The sequence below is a fragment of the Meles meles genome, chromosome 14, assembly GCF_922984935.1.
Source record: "Meles meles chromosome 14, mMelMel3.1 paternal haplotype, whole genome shotgun sequence".
Taxonomy (NCBI): domain Eukaryota; kingdom Metazoa; phylum Chordata; class Mammalia; order Carnivora; family Mustelidae; genus Meles; species Meles meles.
Window position 1 is genome coordinate 21,691,054 of NC_060079.1, and position 27,943 is coordinate 21,718,996.

Below are 27,943 nucleotides of genomic sequence, written 5' to 3' on the forward strand. Positions count from 1 at the left end.
AAATTCTGATTCAACAGCAAGAGGATGAAATCCCAGATATTCTTACTAAGTATCTCATATGATAGAAGAGTTTGAGAAATGTGGTGTTCGTGGTACTTTGGGTCACTAACACCAAATAATAAAAGGTTATTTATGAGTATGATGTTATTTAATAAATGATTAAGAAAAGATGTTTGAAAGTATAATTATACGGTGATGGATAAAAGCCAGTTAATTCTGAGATCAATTTTTAAATCATCATTGTTTTTCAGAAAGAAAAACAGAAGCATCGTTAGTGAATGAGGACGTGTCAACCTCACCTTTCAACTTCCTGGAATTTTCCTCCCCCGCTTTCCCCTTTAATATTTCCCTTGGACACACACACAGCCAACTTCACAATGGAGTCCTTACAAGATCATTGCTCCAGATACCAGCAGGCCAGTCAGGGACTCGGTGGGAGGAACGTGACTGCAGCCTGACCACCCTGGTTTTAATAGCTCCTGCTTCGCAGAGAAAGGGTAATGATTTCTTATCAAACACTGATAACAGCTAAAATTCCTTTACATTGACAACAACTTGGGTGACTCCAGGGTGAAGGTGGACTTCACATGTGCTGAGGAAATGAAGAGTGGAATGTACTTTTCATGGGATCAAAGGTTCTGCAGACAACTGAGCATCAGTCAAATAAGCCTGATTTAGGTTAATGCAGAAGAGGAGCACGAAGCCCCATCCAGCCAAGTGGATCCAAGCCAACTGCCAGTTTTCAAGGGCTGAATGCAAAATCTAAATAATAAGGATGTCCAGATAAGTATAGAACTATCCGGGCACATCAGGGCTCAAATCACATCAAACAGCTTCTGGGGTCTTTCATTTCGTGCATCATTTTAACTAGTTCCATGTTTGAGACCAATCCAAAGATGCACTACATGCGCACCCAGGGAGTCACAAAGCCCTCCTCCTTGCGTCATGCCTGTAGGCCAGTCTTCCACACACAGATGCACCCACCTCTTCTCACCGCTGCTGCCATGACACGAAGGTCTTAAAAGAATAAATGTGGGAAAGCCCTCAGACCAAAAACTCTGTATCACAATCCATAAAGCAGTAAAATCAATTTTGAGGACTGAGGCCAGCATTTTTTAAAATTAGTAAAACAGAGCACATCTCACTCAAAAGGGCAAGTACAGGACTATTTTGTAAAACTCTTGTATCATAGGTGTGCGCGTGTACCCCGAGTCATAATATGAAGTGGATTTCTTACGACGCATCGGGCTGGGGGAAAAACTTTGAGAAAGCCACAGAACAGAAAAAAAGTACTACTCTCTGGAGGACATGTTTTCCCGCTCCAGAGAAGGCTTACTGACAAAGCCCAGTCAAATGGTAGAATAGCTACGCCAGGGCTTCTAGCAATGTCCCATAACCTTCAGGGAGTTCCCACTCTGCACAGGCAACAGAGGGTCCTCTTCTCAGTGGCCCGCAAGGCCAATATGCTCCTTTCCCCCTGGAACAAGGAAGGGTGTGCAATGGGAAAGGGCTGTGGAGTACCATGCTGGCCAGTTTTTAAGCAAGTAACTTCTGAGCAAGTTATGTTCTTATCAACAGAAGGAACAGGGCATGTTAAACCTTCACAGAGTGCAATATTAAAGTACTACTACTTAAGCCTTTCATCTCTCCCTCCATCTTTTCTCTGGGTGGGTGCAGCACAAGGAAACCATGGCTCAGGCAAGTGAGGAAAAAAATGAAATTTGGATTATGTTTACAGCCAAGGCAAGGAGGAAAGGAGACACGCTGAACAATCCTCTACTGGAAACATTGCTGAAGTGTTTTTAAACTGAAGATTATACCACCACTTAAGATATTTTTTTCTCCACTATTTTGCCCAGCATATTATAAAACTGCATCTAGGACTGAAATAGCAGATTGCCTCAAGAGCAAATGACAATATTTGTACCAGAAATGTTGGCAACCAGTTGCACAGATGGGTTTCTGCACAGCAATCTTCAAACTGGGGCTCCAAGAATAACTCCACCTACTGCACCAATGCTAAACTGCGAATCCAAAGTCAGAAGGGCTCATGATTCCATATTTTCCCACCACCTCCTTCTGAAAGGCACGTGTACCTGCCTGACCTCCTCTGCCTCGGAAAGGCCCAAAATGCAGAAGAAAAGGAGAGAGAAACCAGTGGGAGAAGTTCCCCAGGCACCAACCATACTCGGATGGTCAATGATCCAAAAGAGGCAAGACACAAAAAGGATGGTAAAACCCAGATAAGCCAGTTATTTACATGAATAGTTTTTATCTTCCCCTTCAAATACAGAAATAATAAATAAATAAATAAATAAATAAATAAATAAATAAAGATTTATCCAAGTTTCATCTTCTCTCCAGGGTTTGGTACCTTCGTAAAATAAAAAGTCATTTTGTTAAAAGACAAACGCAAGAACTGAGGGAGAACCTGGCACCACCCATAATAATTACTAGGATGTTCCCAAAGGCTGTCAGTCAACACCCACAGCACGGCTCATTAGATGAAAACCCAATCTCCTTCAAGTGCTCGAAGGAAACAGCCACCTTTAAACAAAGGAGCTGGCACGTCCACGTCTGCTCTCACCAACTGCCCGGCTGAGATGTGCTGTTGTTCCCCTGCTCCTCTGCAATTTCTACCAAATGGTCAAGAAAGGCAAATTAACAAAAGTCTTCACTTAAGGAGACATTAATTATGAAGCTCACCCAATTTAGAGTGTTGTCTTAGGCATGCACAGTATCCTTTCTCTGCCTTTGAAAACGGCTAGCAGTTTGGTCATGGAAATTGGTCTCCGCCTCTGCACAGACCATAGGGTCATCCATTAGAAAAGTGGGATCGAGCCCCGCATCGGGCTCTGCTTGGCAGGGAGCCTGCTTCCTCCTCTCTCTCTCTCTCTGCCTGCCTCTCTCCCTACTTGTGATCTCTACCTGCCAAATAAATAAATAAAATCTTTAAAAAAAAAAAGAAAGAAAAGAGAATCAATGTACAAACTGTTTCATGATATAACAGTGCTTTCTAAACTACCTTCAAATTACATAATGCAGACTACAGAACACTACATTTATGCTCCATATCCCCACATCTCCTGTGGTACACACAGAAAGCCTATAATCTCACAGATTAAATTCAAGGAACAGAAGTTTAGGGGTTCGGGCAAACAGAATCCCACATTTAAATAACTTAATTTAACCCTAAAGAAGCTGAGAAAGGAGGATTAAGGTAGGATGACCCCTCCCTCCTCCCCAACCTTTCCTCTCCAGCTGATCACAGTGTGTTCCTAGGACAGGCTCTGGCTGTTAATTCCCTGAACTGCACTTCTTAGCAAGGTCAGGTGAATCTGGAGAACAGAGCTCTTTCATTACCACCCCTGATTCACCTGATCTGAATAAGCCAAGTGATGTCACAAGTGAAACTAAATTCCCTACCAACCTGTCACCTTCCACTGAATTAGCTAATTAAAACAAGGGTGTTAAACCCTCTACAATTACCAAATGCTCACAGAATCCCAAAATTCATATATCCTCCCCCCCACCCCCCCACACAAACCATGGCCAACATTAACCTTTCGAATACATCTTCATCCTTCTATTTGAATGAGTGGATAAGACTGAGGTCAAGGGGGGAACGGATTTACTCCCAAGCCAAAAAAATCACCCTAAGACCCCCCCAAAACTTAAAAAACGGCTGGGAAGCAGTATGGTGATTTCCCTTTTATCCTCCTAATCTCCTAAGCCACATTGGTAGAAGATCAGGGTGGTCTTCAACCAAACTGTCTCTAGAGAATTCAGAATGAGCACCCATGGAAGCTTCCTTGGTAGAATAAAGGGCTGGTCCTTCAGAGACAACAAGAAGACAGTGACTCAGAAGTGCCACTGATGTATCCACAGGACAGTAAAGGTAGATCATCAAGCAATGATTTTAAGAGTGTTCAACACTAAAAGAAACCTCATACACTTCCATCTATTCTCACAAACAGTTCAATCTAATTCTCATCAATTCTAAACAAAGAGAGACTGGCATGTAATTTACATTTTCTCCCCAATCAAGGCCTTCCCCACCATGACATGGAATTTTAAAAAGCAAAAAAAAGAGAAAGAAAAAGAAAAACTCACATAAACACAATCAGCATTATTTTTAGAAACAACTTTCATTTCCATTTCAATTTACTTAAAATTTGAAACTTCTCAATAAGAGAAATATTTAACTGTCCCTAAAACTGGAAGTTGCTGCAAAATAAAATACAGTATTATCAGAGTAAATTCAAGGATCTGTGTTATAAAATATTTGGTCTTTGTTACTCTCTCAGCATTCAATTCTAAAAAGGAAACATGTTCTAGTTTGGTTAACTAACCACTAACATAAATAATGAACGTTCCTGCCTCCTAAATAAATCAGAATAGGTTGGAATCTATTCGTTTCAGAGCGCATTTTGAAGCCATGCCAGTAACTCTGTCTGGAAGTTCAGAAGAGGAAATGTGCTTCTGGAGATCAACAGCAGGACCATCTTCAGGAGCCCCATTGTTCCTGTGTGTCTGGAGCTCAGCTGTTCGGGGCTGCCTTGAGCTGAGACAGGAAGAGGTGTCAGACTTCTGGGGCCGGTCGCTAGAGCATGACTGCACAAGGCCCGAAGCAGCAGATGTTTGAGGGGGGGTTTGGAAACAGCAATGTGAGGACCTAAGGACTAGAATCTGAAGAGTGACAGAAGTCTTACTCTTTTGTCATGACTTGCAATCAAGAAGTTTTCGCAGAAGTCTGCAATTTTGTCCTACAGCAACCTGTCTCCTATCTCTCTGGAGTGTTTAGGGCCCTTACCCAACTCCTCCCAGTAACGACAGTATTATCTTAGGACCCCTAAGGCATGCCTGAAAACATAACAGAGAGATTCAAAAGTCATCAATTCGGTCCAAGAATGACTATTCCAGCACATTGACAAAGAGAAGTCCACTTAGATAAACAAAAAAGCTATTTTCATAAAACAAAGAATTGGATTAGACTAGTAACATCTAACAACATCTAAGCCAAATGATGCAAACCAAATACCATGGGAGGAATTTGTACCACAACTTAAATACCACAAACAGGGAAATCCTCTCCTTGCTGAGACTCTTGGGTCCCTTCTTACATAATGAATCCTGGCAGTTACCATTCCTAAAATAGCTTTCTTTCCAAAATGCCCATTATCCAAAGGCCCACTCCTTCCAGAGTTAAACTCACTCAAGTTTTAGAGAAGCGTTCATCTGTCAAGGGTGCAAAATGGAAACAGAGATTTCCTTCAGCCTGCTTTCAAGGCGCCATGGCTGGGAAGAAGCACCAGTGTAGGAGAGGATACTGTGCAGGGAGCCAAGAAATCCTACTCTGCCTGGTGTCATTAACCAGCCTGGCGACCTTGAGCATAATGTGCCTTAGCTTCTCTGCTACTCAGAGTGTCCCTCGAGTAAACAGATGGCCTCCCAAGACCCTTCAACTCCTGTAAAAGTCAGTCTAAAAAAATTTAGTAATCCACTTTAGTAATCCCACCCAGTCTGAGGAAACAGAGGGAGGGGCCTACGAACACTCTGCAAGACGACACTAACTATCCCCAGCGATAGCCCACCAAGAATTATGACAACTCAGATCCAGAATGAGTGACATCTAAGATGAACCAAACAGAGCACAAATCCAGAAAATGCAACAGATAAAAGGTTAGCTTTCCATCTCCACAGCACAGGTCATCCAGCAGTCTCAAAGTCCAGAACTTGCTCTGATGGCTCAGACTTGCTGGGAGCAGAGGCACGATGAGGAAGTAGAGATACGCTGAAATGTCATTCCAGTTTCAGTAACATACCAAGAGCTGCACTGATGCCGTCTGTGCAGTCTTCTTCAAGAAAATCAAATTGCTTGGGAAAGGGGGTGGACTTAATTTAACTAAACATTTCACGTGGCACCTGACAATTTTTCATTTTAACATTCCATTTTATATATTGGCCAGCAAAATCCTCTTCTACCTAATGACTACAGTCCACTTCCTTTCATCCTTTTCTGATTTTTAAGGTGGCAGGTATTGCCTAAAACACAAAGGACAGGTTCTGCAAGACCTCTGGAGGTCCAGAGCATGACTAATGGATAGAAGATGAGCAGAGGCCAAGAGGACTAGCAGTCTCGAACTGAAAGGGCAAGAATTCACCAGAAGTCCATCATTTCTGCTCTGCCAACTGAGAAATAAGGAGGCCCTTCTGCCAACAACTGAGGAGGAAAGGGGAGCTCTGAGAAATACAAGAGGGAATGCACACTTCGGAAGAGGGAATGGTGGCACCTTGCTGCTGAAGGATGGCAGTGACTTAAGACTGTTTCCTCGTGCTCCTTCCCTTCCAGACACTGAGCACCAGAACTAGGTCCAGACATGGTCCAGACAGACAGCAGCTCATGGACAAGGAAAGCCTCACAAAAGAAGAAACCATCATCAGCAAGGAGCTCAGAATTGCAAACAGCAATTCTGAGAAACTGAAGCTCCGGAGACAGCCGGGAATGGAGGGAGTGACTAGTAAGTTAGTGTGCAAGGTAGCCCAAGGCCCAGAACAGGAATCCCAGTGCTGTCATTACCCAGCAGGCCAACCAGGTGCCGGAAAAGACAGAAAGCAGAGTGGAGGCTGCCAGAGGAAGCACCCAATGGGTTCTATGAACAGAGAAAATGTAAAACCATTCAAGGCCAATCATTTTGTAATTTTACTACTGTTTTATTTTTACCAACCCTTATTTCCTCGTGGTGTGTGCTGTATCTGATTGGATAACTGGATGAAAAGTCAGGAAATAGTTTCTTCTCCTTCCTTGGGGTGCAAGAAGAATTGTAGCTCTCAAGGCCAACCTGAAGAGACAGAGTCACTACTGCGTGACATCGCACAGGGACAGCCTCTAAGACGCCCTCAGGCTACTCAGACCCTCTGTCATCTCCTCTCCTCCAGGCACTCAGCTGAGCTAGGCCCCAGATTCCTGACCACACAGAAACTGAAACAAAGACTGTGTGTTGCTTAGCTTTGCTAAGTTTCAGAATATGCTGTTATTCAGTAATTGATAGCAAAAATATCCCATTTCACTGAAGCCTTCAATATAAAATTAAGCAACTGAAATTACAATTTCCTTAAGTACAAAGTCAAACAACTATCTTTGGGCTCAAAAACCTCATGAGGGTGCAGGATCCTAAGAAAATGACATCGTAGTCAAGAGCTGATATACTATGTTTTTTCTTTTTCTACTATGTTTTTTCTTAATATTTACTTCTGATAGGGCACCTGAATGGCACCGTCAGTTAAGCATCCAACTCTTGGTTTGGGCTTAGGTCATGATCTCAGTATCATGGGATCGAGCCCCATGCTGCACTCTGCACTCAGCATGCAGTCTGCTTAAGACTCTCTCTCACAGGAACCTGGGTGACTCAGTAGGTTAAGCAGCCCCCTTCGGGTCATGTCATGATTCCAGGGTCCTGGTATTGAGCCCTGCATTAAGCTCCCTGCTCAGCGGGGAGTCTAACTCTCCCTCTCCCTCTGCTTCTCCCCAGATCACGCTCTCTCACACTCTCTCTCTCTCTCTCAAATAAATTAAAAAAAAAAAATCTTAAAATAAAGACACACTCAAGGGGCGCCTGGGTGCCCCAGTGTGTTAAAGCCTCCGCCTTCGGCTCAGGTCATGATCCCAGGGTCCTGGGATCAAGTCCCGTATCTGGCTCTCTGCTCATCAGGGAGCCTGCTTCCTCATCTCTCTCTGCCTGCTTCTCTGCCTACTTGTGATCTCTGTCTGTCAAATAAACAAATAAAATCTTTAAAAAAAAAAAAAAAAGACACTCTCTCCCTCTCTACCCTTCCCCACCTCTTTCTCACTCACTCTCAAATAAATCTTTAAAAATATCTATTAGTGAAGAAGAAATCTATGTATGTGGTTCAAGATTTGAAAGACCTCACCATTTCAGGTCTCTGCATAAATGTGCCCCAATTAAAGCCATCCTCAAATCCAGGGTTGCCCCAAACCCCACTTTCCTTAACATTTTTTTTTTAGTACGCTCTACGCCCACCGTGGAGCCCACCATAGGGCTTGAACTCACAACCGTGAGATCAAAATATGAGCTGAGATCAAGAGTCAGACACTTAACCAACTGAGCTACCCAGATGCCCCACTTGCATTATTTTTTCCAAGGCACTTACCACCATAATATACTTCACATTATACTTATCTAACCATTATCTATCTCTCCTGCTGGGATTGTAAACTCCACATGGGTATGAATTTTGTAAGTGCTGTGTACTGCTGGGTCTCCAGCTCCCGGACTATGTCTTATAGCACACAGTGACTCCATGAATAAGGAGGTATGGTGAGAAAAGTCTCTGCATATTCTTGACAGGGTCACTGATGTAAGAATTCATATATGATACTAAATTTAAAATACTTTTCTTCTTGCATGTCTTACTTTTTTTTTTTTAAGATTTTATTTATTCATTTGACAGAGAGAGATCACAAGTAGGCAGAGAGGCAGGCTCCCTGCTGAGCAGAGAGCCAATGCGGGACTCGATCCCAGGACCCTGAGATCATGACCTGAGCCGAAGGCAGCGGCTTAAACCACTGAGCCACCCAGGTGTCCCAGCATGTGTTACTTTTTACCTCTTCAAGAGCTCCAACAGAAACAGGACTTTTCTACAAAAACACTGAATCTTGCCCTCGTATATCTCAGAATGAAGACATGTGATAACGAAGGCCTTTTCCTTCAATGACTTTTGTGAAATTCTACTTTTGATAAGAAGTTCCAATGCATATTTTACGTTAAGTCAAAATCATTACAGATACTTCAAAGTGTGGCTGCATCATCTTTCCAATCACTGTATTGTTTAAGTCTTATATGGGGAAAAAAAAACTTTAAAATTTCAAGTAACAAGAGAGGTTATACTCTAAGACTTGCTTCAGCAGTACATATACTAATAGTGGAACGATACAGAGAAGATTAACATGGCCCCTGTGCAAGGATAACACACAAATTCATGAGGTGTGCCCTATGGGAGAAGGTCCAATTTACAGTAAATTAAATGCACAGATCTTAACAGGCGATTGAGTTTGACAACTGCATACCCCGTAGCCCACCAGCCCAATCAAGAAGAGGACACTTCTGTCACTCCTGAATGTTTCCTTGTGTTCTTTTCCTGTTGATCCAGCATTCTGCCAACTCCGCTCCTCCAACAATGGCACCCTCGATTATGATTTTATTCACCATAGCTATTTTTACAGTTCTAGAATGGCACATAAATGGTCACATACTTTAAAAACAAAAAACAAAGCTGCACAAAAATGGTTATATTAAAAAAACAACAACAACAGGGTTAACACCGCTAAAAAACAAAACCCAAGAGGTTGTGCACACCACTGTAATATGGCTGGTGTTACTCAATCTCTCTTCCTCCTCATCCCATCCCCACAAGCTGGTGGTTATGTATCTCCTGGGGGATGCGCATAACTTAAAACTAGAACAAACACGATTCAAAATTCTTGGTTGCTATAGGTCAATAAATAAGTTAACACTTTACAAGTAGATTAAATGAAATAAATGATTAGGCCCTGCTGAGTACTCACAGACTGATGTCTTCATCCAACAACGCTACATACATCTTACTCTTCCAAGTTGGAGACACCATAATGTGCAATGCCCATCTTACTTAAATCTCATGCTACTCTCACCTCCTCCAAAAGCTCTCAGATGACAACACCAAACAAATTAATTTGAGAACCTGTGTACCTAGTCCTCCAGGAAGTAGAGGGTGGGAGACAGACCATCAAAACTCAGGATACAGATAAAGTTCTTCCTGTCCACAATTTGCTTGGTGAATCAGGCCTACTCCCTAGCTTTCAGGGAGTTATCTTAAATTTTGAAAAGCAACAGATCAATCCGTATTTCAAAGATCCAGAACAAAGAACATTTGCTTTTTGAACAGCGGTGAAAGCAAGGCAGAAGAATGCCTGGATTTCTACATGCCTCAGAATATTTTCTGAATAGTTCCAATCCAACGGCTATAACTGTAACATCAGCTGAGCTCTGCCCGGTTTGTGAGCTCCTGAAGGAATTAAACTCTGCCTTACCCTTGTTCCTCCTGCAGGACTCAACACAGTCAGGAAACCAAACCTTTCATCACCAGAAAGAATCTACAAGTTACTTTCTCTTGTTTTCCAGTCTCAATAAGCCCAATTCCCATTTCCCAGTCCCTTTTACTACATTACAGTGATGATGTGCCCCGACTGTCCTGCCATGAAGTATTAAAGGAGTACACAGGGGGCATTTCTGGGTCTCACACTATTAAACATAATTAAAAGGTACATAGCTTATGATATTACCAATCTAATAAGCAATAATTTCACAGCCTACACAACAATTATGTACATAAAACTGAATACTGCTAAAATATCAACTATGCCTCAAGAATAGAAGGAAGCATTATGAATAAGACTATTTAAAAACCTAAGATCTAAGGAGGAGGAGTACGGGAATCGAGTCACACATATAACACAGTAAATAGAAAACAGTTCACTTCCAGGGTCTTAAGTGCCAGTTTACAATCATTCCAAGATGTTACTGTTTTCTCCTCATGTAATGTTAAAAAAGCTTAGCAAGATAATTACACATGTTGTAAAGAAAAGCTTTACCACTGTAGAGTGTGCTTAAAAAATATTTTAAGTTTCAGGCGCCTGGGTGGCTCAGTCGGTTAAGCGTCCAACTCCTGATTTCAGCTCAGGTCATGATCTCAGGGTCTTGGATCTAGCCCCGTGGAACTCCGCGCTGAGCATGGAGCCTGCTTAAGATTCTCTCTCTCTCTCTCTCCCCCTACTTCTCCCCCATCTTAAAAAATATTTCAAGTTCAAATTTGAAACTGGTAATAAGCAATACAAACTCTGGACATTCCCACCTATGAGATGTTTCTGTTTATATGACAAGTAAAGAAAAGGGAATTTTTTTGTTATTTGCTTTTTTTTTCCCCCCCAGATTTATTATATAAAGAATCCTCTGGCTTCCAGTAAACTCTACCACAATATAACAAAAATGCAGGCCTTTGGATCCTTCTGACATCCTTCTTTGCTCCTTAATTAGATGTTTCATTGGCTTTCAAGTGAAACTCAACTACTGGCTCTGAGATCATTTACATTTACTTAGACATTTTAAGCCGCCCTGTCACCATTATAGAGCACTGCCTAATGAGGTCCCCTTAGACAAAGGCTGGCTTGACAACAACCCACAGCTAATATTAAAATGACCCAAGATTTCCTACTTTCTCTGAATTTAAAAAACTTATGTGAGCCTCCTCCCTAAAAATAGGAGGGGGAGAGGTATTATTTCATAAAGGGGTGCTTCTGCTTGAAGCACTTCCGAGAGAACTGTACAATCATCAAGTGGAGACTTAATATGAATTCAAATAAATTCACAACTCTGAGTCCTTGAACATGGAATCTCCCTCCTCCTTGACAGTGCAAAAAACCCACATACTGACCACTTCTAGGCTATTCTGGAGTTTAAGGAGATGTGTGAGAGCAGGAAGAGCCTAGCAGAAGGCAGGGCAGTAGGGGTGGAGAAGGAAGGTAAGAGAAGAAAGAGGTGTCAGGAGCTCGGCAGACGTGGCCACAGGTCATGAAGAGCTGGCTGGAGAGGGTAAAAATGGGCTGGTGAGGCTCTCCAGAGTGTAGGAATCCAACACAAAGCCAGTAAGTGACAGGAGTCAGGCCCAGGTCACCTGCTGAGAGGGCAGGATGCATAGACAATAAACCAAGAGGTGGGAGCCCAGAGAAAAGATGTGCTGCTGGAGGAGCCAGAGGGATTTGATGAGTGGTTACCAGCTTCCCTCTTCAGTGGGATGGACAGGAGATATTATGCCTGTAATTTGGTTGAGATTTGTATACTCTCAAGAGGCCAAGATTAACTCTTCAAATATTAATTCAAAGATTAACCCCCCAAATAAAGAAACACCCTACTAGCTTTACATTACTAACAGAATACAAAGACAGTATAGAAAAACTGAGATTAAGAGGTTTAATAAATAATTCAGACTTTGCTAGAAATGGCAAGATGCCCCTTGATGCTAAATAGCCAAACATGACATTTCTATTCTTTAGGGCTCTAAAATAAAAAATGTTATCCTTGAAATGAACTTTGTAGAGAAGAAGCAAGCTTCCATTCAGTAAACTTAACCAGTAACTTGAAGGGGGTTGAGTACCATAAAAACCGTGCTTCTCATACTTGAACATGCATAGGAATCACCCAGGATCTTATCAAAAGGCATAGTGATTCAGTATGCCTGGGATCAAGCCTTAGATTCTAACAAGCTCCCTGGTGATGCTGATGCCATCAACCCAATCCATGAACCATACTTCAAGTACCAAGGCATAAAAAACACCAAGTATGAAAGTCACATTTCAAGGTATATTTATTTCACAACTTGGTCTGCTAGCTACAAAACAGTGACATTTTTCTTTCCTTTTTTTTTTTTTTTTTAATCAACATATAGTGTATTATTAGCCCCAGGGGTACAGGTCTGTGAATCGCCAGGTTTATACTTCACAGCACTCACCAGAGCACATACCTTCCCCAATGTCCATAACCCAACCACCCTCTCCCTACCCCCCACCCCCCGGCAACCCTCAGTTTGTTTTGTGACATTAAGAGTCTCTTACGGTTTGTCTCCCTCCCAATCCCATCTTGTTTGATTTATTCCTTTCCTACCCCCCAAGCCCCCTACGTTGCCTCTCAACTTCCTCATATCAGGGAGATCATATGATAATTGTCTTTCTCTGACTGACTTATTTCGCTTAGCATAATACCCTCTAGTTCCATCCATGTCGTCGCAAATGGCAAGATTTCATTTCTTTTGATGGCTGCATAGTATTCCATATATATGTATATATGTACATATATATACACATGTATATGTATATATATACATATATATACATATACATGTGTATATATACATATATACACATATGTGTATATATATACATGTATATGTATATATATACATATATACACACACATATATACATATACATATATATACACATATACATATGTATATATATACATATATATGGAATACTATGCATATATATATACATACACACCACATCTTCTTTATCCATTCATCTGTTGATAGACATCTAGGTTCTTTCCATAGTTTGGCTATTGTGGACATTGCTGCTAAAAACATTCGGGTGCACATGCCCCTTCGGATCACTGCATCTGTATCTTTAGGGTAAATACCCAGTAGTGCAATTGCTGGGTCAGAGAGTAGCTCTGTTTTCAACTTTTTGAGGAACCTCCATGCTGTTTTCCAGAGTGGTTGTACCAGCTTGCAGTCCCACCACAGGGTAGGAGGGTTCCCCCAAAACACTGACATTTGAGTTCTCTTTTTGGTGATTGACTGGGTCTGTAGAAATGTGAACATAATTTTTCAGAGGGGAGGAAGGACTTTCAGTCCAATTAAGTATAAAAGCATTGTGATTATTTAATACAACAGAATTTGCTCTGGGCTCAACGGGAAATAACAGAGTCTATGTGTTTTGTCATACGCCAAAGAGACAGCAAAAGTTGATAGTTGTGGGATCTGATTTAAGTCCTCTTGAGTGGCCAAATGGACCTGTTCATTTGCATGAAAGCTCATCTTTCCTTACAGAAAAGAAAATAACACCCATTTGCTCTCAAATGGGCATTGTGTTGTTTTCCAGGAGTCCTGAGGCTTTCATCCTGACAGCTCAGCCGCCTGGGCCAAGACAATGGAGCTGGGTTGTTCGAATCCAGGTACAAAATTATTAACAGTATTACTATTTCTGTCCCTGGTTTCATGGTGCCTTAGTGAAAACATAAGCCTTCTGAAGACTATCCTCAAGTCTTTGTGGGCTAATCCATATTTGAGGAATAAAATTTTAAAACCTAGCCTTAGGAAGCAACGTGGCTTTCTTTGGAGATCTTTACTCAAATGCCTGCCGGTTCCAAGTTATATGACCTTAGATAAATTATTTAACCCTTCTGTTTCTTCCACTATAAAATGAGGACAATAAATCACGTACTTTGAGCTCCTTAGCAGCTCAGGGGCTGGCTCAGTGAGGTTCAAGGATAGGATTATCACTGTTAGGGTCAGGGCCACCTTCTCCAACTGAAGCAACCAATCCCAATTTACATGGTGCTAAATACACACACACATCACTGGTGGGCTCTGTTCTCAGCTGGCTTACATTCTAAGCCAACAACACATGGAAGTCACACTTACTTCTTAAATTTCACTTAGTTCTTGATTTCTTCATAATCTCCTAAGCAGTATGGTATTTAGGAAAGAAAGTCTGCAATACACACAACCATTCTCTTCACTGTCCCCAATGCCATCTCACTAATCCTCCTCTGTCTTCCCTGTTAGCCTCATTCTGTCTGAAGACAGCACAGCATCCCAAAATACTCCATATCTCCACCAGCACAGTGTAAGCAGGAATGCTTTGCCTTTTTTCTGCCAATTTAGTACTGATCACATGGGGAGGACTATTTACACACAGCAAAACTCTGGAAGACCATTATTTACAAATATGTGTGTGAGATTAAAACTTTAAGTTCCAGTCTTCCATACATTATTATCTCAATCAATCCTAGCAATAACCCTGTGTATTTAGGAACACTATTCTTATTATTACAGAAAAATCTCACAGAGTTTAATGTAAGAGACAAGTTCATGGCCACCCAGTCTTTCTGTATGTTCTTAGTCTCTAAGACAGAGATCTCCCCAGTAAGAAGGTGGCAGGGAGGTAAACCACCTTTGTTACTGGAACCATCTACATAATTCAATTACATCTGATTCTGACAGAGACCACTGGAGCCCACTTTTATCAGTGTGAGCTGCATCCCTCTAAGTTATCAGGGTCTGTAAACCACAGCCTACCACGTGGAGGCCCTTAATCATAGTTTAAACAAGGTCTCCTGGGCGCCTTGGTGGCTCAGTCAGTTAAGCATCTGCCTTCCACTCAAGTCATGATCCTGGAGTCCTGGGATGAAGCCCCGCTCATGCTCATCGGGCTCCCTGTTGGGTGGGGAGCCTGCTTCTCCCTCTGCCCTCCCCCTGCTTGTGCTCTCTGTGTCAAGTAAGTAAATAAAATCTTCTTTTAAAAAAAAAAAAAAAACAACTTTTTTTTTAAAAGATTTTTTTATTTATTCATTTGACAGAGAGAGGTCACAAGTAGGCAGAGAGGCAGGCAGAGAGAGCGGGGAAGCAGGCTCCCGCTGAGCAGAGAGCCCAATGTGGGGCTCAATCCCAGGACCCTGAGATCATGACCTGAGTCGAAGGCAGAGGCTTAACCCAAGGAGCCACCCAGGCACCCCCTTTAAAAAAAAAATTTTTTTTAAAGATTTTATTTATTTGACAGAGAGAGAGATCACAAGTAGGCAGAGAGGCAGGCAGAGAGAGAGGAGGAAGCAGGCTCCCTGCGGAGCAGAGAGCCCCATGCGGGGCTGGATCCCAGGACCTTGAGATCATGACCTGAGCCGAAGGCAGCGGCTTAATCCACTGAGCCACCCAGGCGTCCCCCCCTTTAAAAAAAATTTTAAACAACGTCTCCTGTGTCAGACTGTTAATGGCAACACTATATCCAGGTTGAAGCCAAAACCCTGGTAATGGTCCTGCTCTATAAAGAACCTTCCCTTGAGCATGCATCCGTCCCTTCTGCCAATTCAGGGATGAAAAGAAACAGCCAGCCTTGGAGCACTCACATGCATCCTGAGGATCCGGGAGGACCCTGTTCACCAGTGTGAAATCTCCCCTCTCTCGCTCTCCTCTCAAGCCCTCTGCTCACACACCCTTCTTGTGCTGAGAAGGCCTCTCAAAAGTATTAGAGATGTGCTACAAAATCTTCATTAAGTAATTTAATAATGTGTGTGCCTGGTACCTCAGTCCCAAACAGAAAGGAATGTGCCCAGTAGCCAGCAGGCAGAGCCACGTTCTTCCTGTTAACCTGTAACAGCAGGCAGGCTAGCAGCGGGCTGGCAGGAGCTGCTCTGGGGACAAGTCCTCTGACAGCACTGCTTTCCCAACATCAAAGGGTTGGATCTCATCTTCAATTTGTAACTTGGATTTTTCTCAAATCATAGCCTGACAGATGTTGAAGTCTGACAGGGTACAGAATCATCCTCTACTGAGTCAAGAATATGATAAGCAAGAGGGAACAACGGAATAAAAGAGGTCCCAATTCAGAGGAGGGGAATGGAAATTTACCCGCCATGAGAGGGAAACACGAAGTAGTGAAATTGGCTCTTTAAATGGCATACCGCAGAGTGGTGGTGATTTTGTCGAGTATTGTTCATGGAATATGGTGACAAATGGGGAGGGACTGTGTCTTGCCAGTGGTATTCAGTTCAGTTTTTCTGGTTTTTTAATTTTATTTTTAAGGAGGGGCAGTCACAAATGATTCCAAGTTATTTTTAAATTTCTTTCCCTAAAAGTTCTGATTGAATTCAGGACCCTTTCAACTAATACAATGTTATTTTCAAGACAGAACAAAAACAAATTAATGAAATAAACCAGTTTGGCCCACTAGTATGAAAAAAAAATCACTTGACATTAAAACTTTAAAAGAGTTAGTACTTTCTTGAATGGGTCCTTTCAGGAATATTTACACAAATATGGCTCACCCAGTCACTATCCACCCAAACTGGTGGGCCGGTTTTCATGAGCTAAGTTGTAAGTTGTTCTTGCTTTGCCCTCCATGTCCCTCATTCCCTGCTACTCAAAGTGTGGTCCACGGACCCATAGCAGCACCTGAAAGCTGGTTGCAAATGCAGGGCCTTGGGCTTCACCTCAGACCTAATGAGTCAGAACCTACATTTGTACACGATCCCCAGATGATTCATACACACACCGAAGTCTGCTAACCACCATCCTGCAAGACATTTATTATTTAAAAATCACTTAAGTCCATTTTAACAGCTCTCCTAAGAAAGTCTTCCCTACATTGATCTATAGTAGGCCTTCCCCTAAGTCCCATTTATGGATGCTTCCCTAGAATGAGAATACTCAGGGAAATAAAAGTTAAGTTTGCATAAAATACTTTTAAAACAAAATCAAAATTCTTCTTTTGATGTGTGCAATGTTTTGGGGGGAAAAGAAACATTAAAACTATTGCAAGCGTTCCATAACACACCACACTTGCCACTATTTCTATTGACCATCAAAAATGTACGCTAAAAAATACAAGCAGGTATCCACATTAAATCAACAATATCAACTAAGCAATAACCATGGCAATAAAAGATTCAAGTGAAGAAAAGAATACAAAAACAAAAGGTCTTCAAGGTCAAACTATTTGCAGATTAGTCTTGTTGGGGAATAGCTGTTCCACAATTCAGAAGGAGAAAAACAACCGTGGAACTGCAGCATGGGTAATTTTTCCCATGTGCCAGTCTCTATGCCTGGCATCTTAAACCCATTATCTAATTTAAGCCCATCACAGCCCACAGAAGGTGGGCACTGTTCTAGTCTGTTTCATTTACACCAAGCCCAGAGCCGATACCTGCCAGGTACAGCTATACAAATTTTTACGTTTGTTTATCCCCATGCAACCACCCGCCCCCCACCCCAAGCAATTCCAGAACCCTAGCAGGAGGCTCTCTTACTCGGCAGCCTCTTCCCCAGTGTTCTGTCTTCTACCACACAAACCAGTTTTCTTTACTGAAATTCAAACACATGGAATCGTGCAGAATACACCTTCCTGAGCCTGACTTCTTCCAGTGAACAGTTCCAGACAGATCAGCGTGGACAAGGAAAAGGGCATGTCCTGCTGGGAGTGGAGAATGAGTAACTGTAAAGCTGTAGGGAACAGATGAGTGTCTTATGGCATGGAAGGTGGGCTGGTAGAAGAGTCTGTAGGAAAGGAAGCTGGAAAACTGGGCCTTTCAGATGGTGGAACGTCTGAAGGTGTTTGAGATAAATGGTATAATTAAAGTGACATGTAAAGAAATCTGTTCTGGTAGCCAGTCCAGGGTAGAGTGAAGAAGGAAACTGGAGGCAGCAAGACCAGTGTAGAGGTCCAGACAGGAGATGGTGAGCATCACTGGGAAGGAGAGAGACAAAACCCCGAGAGTTCCATCCTGACACTTGACAGAGGGGCTGCAGTTGATGGGAGGAGTTGTTTTCCAGAGCTCCAGGATGAGACTCTTGAAAGAATGGTGGTAAGTGCTACTCAAAATGCAATGTAGGCAGTAGGGGAAACAGGTTTCAGGGAGGAAGGTGAGTTCAACACCACGTGGTCACCAGCTGGCTGAAAAATCAGACTAAAGCTCGGGAGAAAGACAGAAAGATGGAAAGACGTAGACACAGGAGAATACGGGAGGTGAACAAGATAGCAAGAACTAAATGGATCTCCAGAAACCATGTGTTTGTTCTCACCTGGCTAAACCCAGTGAGGAGAGAAACCACAGGACTGAACCCTGGGGAACCCTCACTCAGAAGAAGGAAAAGGAGTCTTGCAAAAAAGGGCGGAGGACCAGGTAGGGACTGGATAAAAACGGAAAGATGGGAGCATAAATTTAGCAACAATTCCTGCAATAGGCATTCAATTTAAAGACACTTTTTCTCAAGTACAACCACTGTAAATGCTGAAACAGGCTCTCCAAGAAAACCCTAGGTACTTCAGAAGCTTCATTAACTCTTTCTAGCATCTTCGAGGTATTACTTTGCAAATTACTGTCTGGGTATGCTAAAGTTAGTAAATTATTGTTTGGGTAGACTAAACAGCAGCCTAGTACTCCGAAAGAGTTAATGGAGCTTCCAAACTGTCTAATTTACTCCTAAGGTACTGTTCATATTTAACACTGTAACTCAATTTGCATATCACCAATGATTAAAAGGCAATCCATGAAACCAAGCATTCAAATTTCTGACCACATCAGATCTAACAGACCCAATATTTTATTTAGACTTCCTAATCATAACTAAGTCTAGATAATTTTTTTAATGATTTTATTTATTTACTTGAGAGAGTGTGACAGAGAGAAAGCACAAGCAGGGGGAGGGGCAGAGGGAGAGGGAGAAGCTTCCTGCTGAGCAGGAAGCCCTATGGGGGGGGGGGGGGGGGGGGGCTTGATCCCAGGACCTGGAGATCATGACCTGAGCTGAAGGCAGCCACTTAACCAAATGAGCCACCCAGGTGCCCCACAAATTCTAGATGATTAACAACCAAACAGTGATCCTTCCTCAAGAAATCCGCTACAAGGGCGCCTAGGTGGCTCAGTGGGTTAAAGTCTCTGCCTTCAGCTCAGGTCATGATGCCAGAGTCCTCCGATCGAGTCCCACATCTGAGTCCCACATCGGGCTCTCTGCTCAGCAGGGAGCCTGCTTCCCTTCCTCTCTTCCTCTCTCTCTTTCTGCCTGCCTTTCTGCCTACTTGTGATCTCTGTCAAATAAATAAATCTTTAAAAAAAATAAACTTAAAAAAAAAAAAGAAATCCGCTAAAAATAAAAACTAAAAAGAAAATACAAGATCAATGCCTGTACAGAAACAATGCCTGAAAACATGAGCCTGAGCCATATCCAGTCTGTATATAAAATTATCCCACAGGCACTAATTATAACACAATCCCCCCCGTTTGCCTGCTCTGCACTCATCTCCCCCTTCACCAGACTCTAACTTCTACCAAATGACAAATAATAAATTGGTATGCTAAAGCCCAGCCTTTGGGAGATATTAAATAAGAATCCCTACGATGAGGCATGCTTCTTTTCTGTTTATTTAGCTGTTGACTTGAAGCTAATTTTTACTTGCTCAAGCCACTTCCAGTCACGCTGCCAATGATATTTTACATTATTCCCTCAATGAACTTACTCTATTAATCAAAAGCAAGTTGGCAAGTTTTATACATGGCATTATGCAGTGATTTTTAAAAGACAATGCATAGAAAGTGGAAGCATTAGCTAAAACATTCAGGTGTTTCATTAAAGAAATAAAGCAGACTCCTATTTTTCAAATTTTCTTTAAATCATTTTTATAATTATAAATACAAATTTAAAGCCAAATTTGTTCTCATCAAGTCTCCAAGCAAATCTGAACAAATGAATCTTCTGAACTGCCCAATACATTAAACACGGATACTTCACTATAACCCCATTTCAGAATACTTATTAAAATTCTCAGTGGTTAAATGGCTTTTTTTGGTCAGACTGGCACTTTTTGGCATACGTTTTGTAAGATGTTACTCGTGCTATGCTGCTCTTTTGAAAACGATAAAGCACTAACTAACTGTATCTTTGTACAAGCACAGTTTTTATCATTAATATCTTGACTTGACGGGCCCCTGGGTGGCTCAGATGGTTAAATGTCTGCCTTCCGCTCAGGTCATGACCCCGGGTCCCGGGATAGAGCCCCGTACCCCGTCCTGGGCTCCTAGCTCAGTGAGGAGTCTACTTCTCTCTCACCCTCTCCCCCACTGCTCATGTGGGCACATTCTCAAGTGAATAAAAATTTTTTTAAAATTCTTGACTAGATAAATACCTTGAAATGGACATATCATCAAAGATCCTCAGTTCAGACCTGTTATGTAATCCAAAAACAAACTGTAAGATTTATGGTTAAAAAAATAAGGTGGGTGCCTGGCTGGCTCAGCCCGCACAGCAGGCAACTCCTGATCTCCGGGTTATGAATTCAAGTCCCACATAGGGTGTAGAGATCACTTAAAAATAAAATCATTAAAAAAAAAAAAAAAAGGTAACTGAACTCTATGGGAGTCAATTTTTTTGAAGATTTTATTTGTCAGAGAGAGACAGCATGCACAAGTAGGAGGAGCAGCAGGCACAGGGGGGAAGCAGGCTCCCTATGGAGCAAGGAGCCCAACACAGGGCTTGATCCCAGCACCCTGGGATCCTGACTTGAGCCGAAGGCAGACACTTAACCAACTGAGCCACTCAGACATCCCTGGAAGAACGCATGTTGTTAATGAAATTATACATATATAGATTTTCAAGTGAACAGGCACGGGTTGAAATCACACACAGAAAAACTCATGTAAACTTTCACAAAAGACAAGCATTCTGGTTTTCTTTTTATTTTCAGTTCCATCATCATAGGAACAAATTAAGTTAAAATAAATTTTTTTAAACTAGCTTCAGATTTAATAACGAACCTACAGCTAGGATGAGTGAAGAAGAGGGAAGTAAACAACCAAGGGACAGTGGATCTATTTTCTGGGATTTAAACTAGTCATCTGCAAAAAAAATTAAGCCTGCTGTGCAACTGAAAAATTCTCAAAAGAAATAGGTTCATAAGATTAAAAAAAAGCTCTCAAAGCAAATATGAAAACCCTCCTCCTTTTTCTCCCCAGTCTCTTATGAGGACAAGAAAAAAAGTTTAAGTTCAAAGCATAAAACTCATTAATACAGATCTCTTGGGGTTCAATGAGAATATGGGAAGATGCATAATAAATGTACATGTTTAATGTAAGAGAGAATGAAATTCACAGAAGCAGTATAAAAGATTATTTCAAATACCAACAGAGTGCTCACTTCGGCAGCACATATACTCAAATACCAACAGAGAAATATTTACCTTCAACTGATACTACAGTTTTTTTAAAGCCCATGTTTTTCTAGACAAAATCATTTAGAGGGGCATCTGGCTGCCTCAGTTGACAAGAGTAAGAGACTCTTGATCTTGGGGTTGTGAGTTCAAGCCCCACGTTGGTCCTACAGTTTACTTTAATAGAGCCCCTGAGTGGCTCAGTCAGTTAAGCAACTGCCTTCCACTTAGGTCATGATAGCAGGGTCTGGGGATTGAGTCCGGACAGGTTCCCAGCCTACTAGGGAACCTTCTTCTCCCTCTCCCCCTCCTCCTCATGTGCTCATGCATTCACTCTCTATCTCTCAAATAAAATCCTTCCCAAAAATAAAAATAAATAAATAAATCATTGAAAATTTAAAAAAAAAAAAAAAACTGTTACTTTAATTTCATCCCAACACAATGCAACCTATCTAGCAGGCATGATTTACCATCTCTGGCCAGTAACTGCCAATCATTTTAAGGCTTTTCCAGGATTTGTACCAGAGATTAACAACATATTCTTTTGAGTTGACACATGTAAGATAGTCCCGAATGCAATACAAAACAGCATACTACCAACTACCAAACCATACTACCAAGCTTGTTAACTTGATGAGCACAATTTTCTGCATGTTACTCATACTATCATAAAATCAGCGCAGAGTTCAAGGTCCCAATCTAGAGGCAATTTTGTGTGGGATGAGTAAGGGGTGAATGTGAACACAACACACACACTCAACTCACCCACTCACTGTCTTAGTCACTCAACAGCTACAGCACTGTTAGGGCCATCTCCTTGGTCATTTTAACTGAAGGCCCTGGTAATAATCTTTCAAGTCTCTTTCAATTTACTATGCCTATGCCTTTTATTTATATTTTACTTCTCTCAGCACATCTTAAAAGATAAATCTACCATTTCAATACAGGGTGATAAGGAGCAACAAAGTAGGTTAGATGTGGCTTTTTGGTAGTTTGTGCTTTTTGTTTTTTAAGATTTATTTATGTGGGGGGGGGGCAAGAACACACAAGCAGGAGGATGGGCAGAGAGAGAACCTCAAGTAGACTCCCTGCAGAGTGCAGAGCCAAACTTGGGGCTTGATCTCATGACCCTGAGATCATGACCTGAGCTGAAACCACAAGTCAGACACTCAACCCAATGATCCACTCAGACATCCCAGTAGTTGATATTCTTAGGAACACTGACCCTTAGATCAAAACATGTCTGTTATCCAATCAAATCCAAACTAGATCAAAACCCTCCTTGGTCAATTAATCCCTCCCCCAAAAAAGTACAGAATTTTTTTAAATGAATACAGGATTTAAACATTTAACTTAAAAATACACATGTAAAAAGTGCTTGAGATAAAGTAAAAAAACAGAACAAACAAAAAAAAAAACATGTTACTTTGAGGCAAGGTCCTATGATTGGATTTCTAATCTTTCTTATCAATCTACAATGCACTGTCACCAAATACTTGCATTTTTTATTTCTCTAAAGTGGAGAAGGAATCTGCCCCTAGCATGGCAATCCAACTACAGAATTCTTCATGCTTTCCCCCTAATCTTTTATAGGGTTTGATCACACCTAACTTAACAGCAACTTAAGTCTTTCCAAAATGTTCAACTTAGTTTTCCTAAAAATCATTATTTCATTCATATTTAATGGGTTCATTCAATAATTTTCATTAATTGGAAAAACAAGTAAAACTGCACAAATATGTCTGAAAAAGCACAATCAAGTTTCAAAAGAAAATCAACTAAGGCAGAGGGTAGCTCAAGCAGTCAGATACCACATTCAAGCAGTAAGGGGTTTTATGTGGAGGGAATGGAGAGCATGGGTTAACGTGCGTGCTGAGGAAGTGAAGACCAACTAGATGAGCTTCTAACAGTAGATGCTGGTGTGGCCACCAAGACACTTTAGTGCCAAACGGGAATAAAAAGGTGTTTTGTTTTGTTTTGTTTAATGTCTGATTTAGTTTTAAACTGATAGAATTAGCCTGAATTGTTTCAAGCTCGATTAAAAAAAAAAATTGCCACCCAAGAAGCACTTTGTATGAACACTTTTTAAGTGTGTAAGAGTTGCACGTTACTTGTTCCTGCAAGTCCATCTTCTGGAAAATCTGAACAGTGGTAGAGTGTGTGTGTGTGTGTGTGTGTGTGTGCGCGCGTGCGTGTGCACATGTATGTACATGCTAGTTCATGTGCACCTATGACCACATGTAACTCCCAATATTTTATAATTACCTTGATGCCAGGTAATTTTTTTCTAATTCTCCGAAGCTTTGGAATACATAGTATTTTCCGTATGCGGTTCTCTTCATATGTTTACCCTCCTAGGTGTTCTACATATCTCTACTAGAACTGAGTCGGATGCTTTCAGCCGGGTGTCAGAGCAGTACTAGGCAATGACACCAAGCCACCAGCATCAATGAAAGGGGAGACACACAACCCATACTGCAGATGACTGAAAGGTGAGGCTAATCATCAGAGACCTTACCTGCAGAAAGGTTTCTCTGAAAATGTCCTAATCGTCAATATGGCTATAAACCAGACAGCTCTGTATTTGCTCACATATTTGTAAATATTACTGCCATCCCTAAGTACAGTTCTATGTGGAAGAATAAACCACATGCCCCTGGGTTAAAATGTTATTTTTTCCCCCAGACAGACATCGAAAGCGTATGTATTTAACATTATAGAAAGTTAACCAGCTCTATGTTTAATTCCTCCTAAAATCCAACTGGTTCCTCTTGACAGAAATTCTTTCCTTCTAAACTGCTTTAGGAATGCAAATTTTGCTATGAATAATCACATTTGTTAAATACCATAGAAACCTGAATTCTTTGTTTCCAGAATTTAAAAACTGGTACATATTTTGTGATTCACTAAAAAACCAACAAATAATCCTGGGTAGTGCTGTTCCTCATTGTTTACTCAAACAAAAAAAAAATGATTTAACATTTTCTAAAACTTTGAAGTTTCTAATAGCAAAAGAAAGGGCATTCCTAGGAAAACTAATTATGCTCAGTTATGTTAAAGTCCTGTTTTTAAAAAGATTTTATTTATTTATTTATTTATTTATTTATTTATTTATTTGAGAAAGAGAGAAAGAAAAGGAGAACACGAGTAGGAGGGGAGGGTCAGAGGGAAAGGGAGAAGCAGACTCTGCACTGAGTAGGAAACCCAAAGCAGGGCTCAATCCCAGCACCCTGGGATCAAGACTGAGCCAAAGCCAGATGCTTAACTGACTGAGCCACCCGTGTGCCCTATGTTGAAGTCCTTTTAAGTATGCTTTCAGATTAACAAAACTGTAACTTATTCAAAATGCATGCAAGCACACACACACACACACACACACACACACACTTTTGATTAACTGTAATCCAGTCCTTTTTCTCAGCCTGCAAAACCACATACTGTAGAAAAAGTCAATATTAAAAGAAGTAACTAAAACAGAAAAATACTCTTAAAATCCACTGCTTAATGTTATCATTTTATTCCCTTATCAAGGAATAAGTCGGTAACTTCCAGGATATTTTGAGGTTAATTTCAATCTGTCTGCAGATGCCGCATTACAATTCTACGAAGTCCAGAGTGTCACAGCTGGTGCTTAAAACTAATAGTAATTGAGCATCTGCCTTCAGCTCAGGTCATGATGTCAGGGTCCTGGTATGGAGCCCTGTGTCCTGCTCCCTGCTTAGCAGGGAGCCTGCTTCTCTCTCTGTCCCTCCCCCCTGCTTGTGCCCTCTCTCTCTCAAATAAATAAAGAAAAAATCTAGGGGTGCCTGGGTGGCTCAGTGGGTTAAGCCTCTACCTTCGGCTCAGGTCATGATCTCAGGGTCCTGGGATCAAGTTCTGCATCAGGCTCTCTGCTCAGCAGGGAGCCTGCTTCCCCCTCTTTCTGCCTGCCTCTCCTCCTGCTTGTAAGCTTGCTCTCTCTCTCTCTCTCAAATAAAAAATTAAATCTTTAAAATAAGAAGAGAAAAGAAAAAATCTAAAACTTTAACAGTATTATTGTCAACAATACACATATGAAGAATACCCTCCCCGGGGCACCTGGGTGGCTCAGTGGGTTAAAAGCCTCTGCCTTCGGCTCAGGTCACGATCCCAGGGTCCTGGGATCGAGCCCCACGTCGGGCTCTCTGCTCTGCAGGGAGCCTGCTTCCTCCTCTCTCTCTGCCTGCCTCTCTGCCTAGCTGTGATTTCTGTCAAATAAATAAAAAAAAAATTAAAAAAAAAAAAAAGAATACCCTCCCCAAAACGCCCTACTCTCAAATAGAAATGATGGGGACATGGCCCTCACTTTTCCAGCGTCATCTTTGGTATACCCAATTCCAACTACAGTGCCCTTCTCAATTACCTTATCACTCTCATCCTCTACCACAAGCATCCCTTTGGTCACGCCCGCTCCTACTACCCAGGATTTCCTCCTTCCTGGCCCAAATACTGCCTCAGCCTGGTGAAATTCTACCCTTACTTCAGCACCCATTTAAGAGGGGGAGGGCAGTACTTTTCCTGGTGCTTCCACCCAACATGACCTTTCCAGTCCCTGAAGCCCCATGGCATTCCCTTTTACATTTCTCTCTAGTCACATGCCCACCATACCTGCAGGCCAGTAGCTACAGGAGCCCTGACCAGTGGTTAGGCTCTCAGGAAGGAGGCTGTGTCATTGCTAACTGCACAGAGGGAAGGGACACCACTGGTGATCAGGGAAGACACAGGGCTAGCAATGCAACCAACTAATGTGGAAGGATACCACAAATTATACCAATAATACTGCCAACACTAACCACTAAAAGATGCCTCTTGTATCAGCTGACAACTGTCTAAAGCTGGCTGAGCATGAATCTAATAATCTAGAAGAATACATAATAATAAAAATACCAATAATAAAAAATAAAAATATCAACAAATCTGCAACAGAAAAAAGATACCCTGACACAATAATACAGTGGAATTGACTGAAAGGCACGTCTACTTAACCAAAATACTACAAAAACAAGTTTTCCAAATGTCTGATAGCAAGATAAAGCGAAGTAAAAACTGAAGATCAAAAAAAAAAAAAAAAGATCCATTACTCTGGTACCAAGGTGGTTTCAAACATACCAAGTTGACAATTTACCAAAGTGAGGTTTTAACATCCTTCAATACTGAGACTATACCACACCCATCCTGTCACCTGAAGCTAACTTAAAACAGACTATTTCAAGGACTAGTAATATTTCAGAATAGGACACTAGCTACTGTCAGCTTATGAAAAAGGGGTTTTAAATGACTGCACATTGTGTGTTCTGTTTCTCAGAAGGGCAGGGCTATGGAAGTGGCTGTTCATCCTGAACTACCTGCGTCAGGTGTCCACCCCGCCCCTCCACTCTCCCCAGCCATACTGTCATGAGCGTCCTGTGTCACCACCATCCAACTTCGCTGCTATTCCCCACATTCTAAAATCTGATCACATCCTGACCCTCTTAAAACCCTTTCGTGCCTTTCTTTTCCCAGATTAGAAAGGTGGTACCACCAGGTAAAGATCAAGTTCAGGCAAAGTTCTCAGATCTGACCCTGCCTGCCTCTCTGCAGCCTTGTCTCACCCTCCTGACTTTGTATGGGCCACCAAAACATACTGTGTGATTTCGTGCTTCCCAAAAGCTCTCTGTAAACCCCTCAAGTTTCTTCTGAGTGAGGTCTCTCTGTTCTTCCTGACCGGAGGTCACTGCTGCCTCCAGCCATGTCTCTCCCTGTGCCTTGTCCAGGCCTCTGCTACAGAAAGAGGCACATGGTACAAGAAAGTCTCAACACCTGGGAAACTGCAGGACAGGGACTGCTTCCTTCTCCGGCATCCTGACTACTTAACAAAATACTGCAGACACAGCAAGAAATCAAAGAGTGTATGTGTCCACATCAGTGCTGCAATCTTGGACTACTGTAACACCACAAATCCCCAGCGGTAAACAACTAAACAGGAGCACCAGAAAACCCTGATTCTTCTTGGAAACACTTTTAAGATATACTTCCATGAGTGTCCTATTTGGGAAACAACCTTCATTTGTTCCAATGTGCTCTACTACATGTCAGGCACTATACTAGGCACGATGAATGAATGATAAAGTAAACAGCACTGTCTCCACTCTCAGGGAGTTTAGATCCTACTGGGGCCTTCTACAGCCCCAAATACAGCAAACAGCAGTCACTATTCCACACCACTTAGTACAATACACACAAAGGATCAATCCCCACACGTTTAATGCTTTTATTCGTGTCCGCTACTGAACTTCCTTTGGCCATAAAATCATTAACTGTTGCTCTTGAGCATTTCCTAAAGCTTTACACCTTTCCAACACATGGCAACAAGGGTGGACCGGAGATGACAATAAATGAAACCTGCACGTACAG

The 27,943-nt window shown here is 41.8% G+C and overlaps 1 protein-coding gene and 1 non-coding gene across 2 annotated transcripts in view; one reads left to right on the forward strand and one right to left on the reverse strand.

Moving 5' to 3' along the window:
* Window positions 1-27,943, reverse strand: part of FOXO1 (forkhead box O1) — a 98,200-nt gene that overhangs the window by 26,869 nt on the left and 43,388 nt on the right. The gene's annotated exons all lie outside the window — the stretch shown is intronic.
* LOC123925363 lies at window positions 8,918-9,020 on the forward strand. Its single transcript, XR_006814968.1, has one exon. It is a non-coding gene; the product is annotated as a U6 spliceosomal RNA (small nuclear RNA).